Here is a 3509-nt window from a genome sequence, read left to right as displayed (position 1 = left end):
GCCCAAAAGAAACTCTTCCTTTTCTAAGCTGCATTGGTTATCATGTTTTAGTCATAGTGCCAGAAAATGATCTAAGACTGGAGTTTGTACCAGGAGTGGGGTACTACCGTGACAGACTAATCATGTGTTCTAGACCTTTGGACTAGAACACAGTTGAATTTTTAAAGCAGGATTTAATGGGATGGCATTGTAGGAGTTTGGAAGACAGTGCTGAGAGCCTTGGGAACTTTGGAGGACCAGCTCAAAAGGCTTCAGAGGGAAGCAAGGACTTTAACAGCAACTGGGCTAGGGACAGTGCTTGTGAAACTTTAGCAAAAGTAGTGTCTGCCTTCCTCCTTTGTCCTAAGGATTTGCCTGAGGTTAAATTCAAAATTAGTGATCTGATTTCTTTGATGGAGGACATTTCAAGGCAGCCTAATAATCATGACTGCTACACGGTTATATACAGGTCTACAGTATAAAGAACAAGAAGTGCAGGAAGAAATACAGGATAGACAGTTTGAGGAGAAGAAAGCACCGTGAGCCTTAGGGCTGCAGACAAGGCTTGTGAAGAAAGAGATAAGGAGATAAAAGAAGTCTGAACTGCTTTGGAAGAAAGGAGAGAGGACTCCGAGGGCACTGTCCCACTCAGCCAAGCTTCCAAAAAATTATCTGCTCCTACAAAGGAACAAACACAAAAGCTGCTGCAAAAATGCATTCAAGGGGAAGAGGGTTCGGGCCAAACTGGGCAGTGTCATCCATGCGATTCTGACTTTAGTCATGAAGGACATCTAAGGGAATGTACAGAGAGCCACTGAGGCCAGGCAAATGGCAGGGGAGTCCCCTCCCCAGGGACATGAAAGGCTATTGTGAGAAGCTGTGGAAGTGAAGCCGGAGATGTTAGAGATGCCAGATCTGTGAGATAACTACCTAGAGAGCTGCCCAGAAGGCACAGAGTGAACGCAAGAGAGACAAGTGTGTCACCGGCAGTAGAGCAGGAATGATAGAGACATTTTAACCCTTTGGCATCAGACAAAGTGATAGTTTTCCCTGCTGGGGTTCAGACTTGCTTTGGTCCAGTATTTCCCCTCTCTGTACCTCCATTCCTCCCTTTTGAGATGGTAGGTGTAGTCTGTGCCACTGTACAAGTATGTACCTTGCTTTTTTAAATGTTATAGAAAGTTATAACTAAGAGATTGCCTTGAGCCTCGGAAGAGACTTTGAACTTAGAACTCAGGGTTGAGACTGAAAGACCATGAGGTCCCTTGAAGCTGGACTAAACGCGTTTTGCTTTAGTGCATGGCCAGACTAGAGAATACTTGGTTTCCTGTTGGCAGCCCTGTTTCGGGAGGTTTGGGAGATGCCTTGCTGGAGAGGAAGGGGGTCACTGGGAAGTGGCTTGAAGCATCAAAGCCCCCCACCATCCCCAGTTAGTTCTCTGCTGTTCCAGTTCTGAACCTAAGCTCCTGCCAGTTCCTGCTGCCGTACCTACCTGTGGCCACACTTTCCCATGGTGAGGGTGATGAGGATAAAATCATAAGCTCCAATGAAGCCTTCCTTCTCGAAGTTAGCTTGATCATGGCAGTGTATCAGTAATAGAAAAGTAACTGAGACAGAAGCCCTTCGGTAGAGATAGAAAGGTTGAACCTAAACTGAGTCACCCAAGAAACTGACACATTTACTCTGTACTTTATTTAGAAAGGACATTCTTACTCCTTTGCTTCCTCTCTTCCCACACCTTTAATCATGCCACAAATGGGAGACTCTGATGCACCAGGGTAGTGGCCAGGGAGTAGGTAATGACAGGAGATGGTTTGGTGATCTGCTAAGGGAGGGGCAAGAGTTCCAGAATGACTTGAGGCGTTTCCGACTTGCCCACCTGGAAGGACTTCTCTCACATTGCTACTCAGTCCTACACGAATACATTTTAATGCAGGTTTTGATTTGATCTTACTCCCTGGAGGCATCTAAATCAGAGCGCTCACTAAGGTGTTAACCCCCACCCGTATCCCTAACCTTCTCAAAGCCACCCCCTTCTTATCTCGGGCCACTTTTCAAGCCATCAGATCTGCCCTCCTTTTGTTTTTTTCTTCAATGCCCATTCCATTAGAAGACAGGTTTTCAAGTTTTCATTACCCCATGTCATCTTGGGCAAAACCTGTATTTTCTTTTTGAGCACCTACTATGGGCCAGGCAAACAATTACATAGTCATCACATTTTTAACGCATTTAAATCCAAGTCATTCTAGCATACTGCTAATGATTGGTGACCAATGTGCAGCAATTAACAAATCACACACACACACAACTTTTCTTTGGCTATTTTATTTGGAAATAAACCACCCAAGACCCTCATTACTTATATTTTAAACAGGACATTATATTGGAATGTGAACTAGTGGGTTCTGGGTCTCCTCGGGACAAGCAATTTCAGTGTTGGAGGTTCTAGTTTAATTGTACCATGAAGTTACAACAAGGGAGTGGGGAACCTATGTATCACTACGTTTTAAGTAGTACCATGCCTGACTGAAGCTTCAAAGTGAGAATGGTGAACTTACAGGGTCTTTAAAACATCTTGAAGTAATAACAAGCCATAGACTGAAGCCGGGTTGTTTTAAAACATTACACAGAACTAAAACAATTGAACCAATTTGTCCTTTGTTCTTTTTATTGCGTTTCTTATTACATTAATACTGTTTTAAAAAGAAACTCAAAAGCATCCGACTCTAGCCTAGCACCAAGCTCAGCGAAGTTGTCCTCGCACTGGCCTGGTTTCCACAGAAAAAGTGCCTAGAGGCTGCTAGCCCTCTTAAAGTGTGAAAAAGGAAAGGTCCCGGGGCTGAGCCCAGAGCCAGCCAGAACTCTGGTCCCCCTAGGTGGGAGGATCTGCCCGAAGTTTGCTAAATTTTCTGGCGGCAAGGCTGACCCACGGCCGCCTTTTCGCTCCAGGGTAGCGGGGCCTAGGAGAGTTGCACCCCTCCAGGGGTCTTCACCTTTCCAAGCAAAATCCCTCCAGGCTGGACACGCTTACGCGCCGTCCCTGCAGGGTAGGCGAAAGTACCGGGACGACCCGGAGTCTCAGAACACAGAGCGCCAGCGCGCAGGCTGCTGCGCGACCGTGTATACCGGGCAGCGATCGCTCCCGAAGCACCGCGCTCCCCGGCACAGGCACGGGCATCCTGGGCCACGACACCCGCTCTACCGCCCTCTGCCCGGGAGGGGCGGCCCTTCCCTCGGGAGCGAGTGATTGACGGCCCCGCTCCCCCCTCCTCGGCTCGCCTGCGAACCCGGGCTGTGTGTTTTGGAAGCGGCGCTACGGGCCAGGAGCGTGTGACGCCCGGAGCGGCCAACGCCGCCCTTCCTTCCCCCCCTCCGGGGCTCCGGCCACAGCAAGGAGGCTGGGACGGCCAGGGCGGGGCCGCGGGCTCTGGGCTCAGGGCGCGGGGCGGAGCGCTCGGCCGGGTGGAGGCCCAGGGTGGAGAGCCGGGCGGGGGCTGCTCACGCCCAGCCCCGAGGCCGCGCCGCGCCTC

The sequence above is a fragment of the Apodemus sylvaticus genome, chromosome 11 (assembly GCF_947179515.1).
Source record: "Apodemus sylvaticus chromosome 11, mApoSyl1.1, whole genome shotgun sequence".
Taxonomy (NCBI): domain Eukaryota; kingdom Metazoa; phylum Chordata; class Mammalia; order Rodentia; family Muridae; genus Apodemus; species Apodemus sylvaticus.
The sequence above is the reverse complement of the archived record's forward strand: the minus strand, read 5'-3'. Positions refer to the sequence as shown.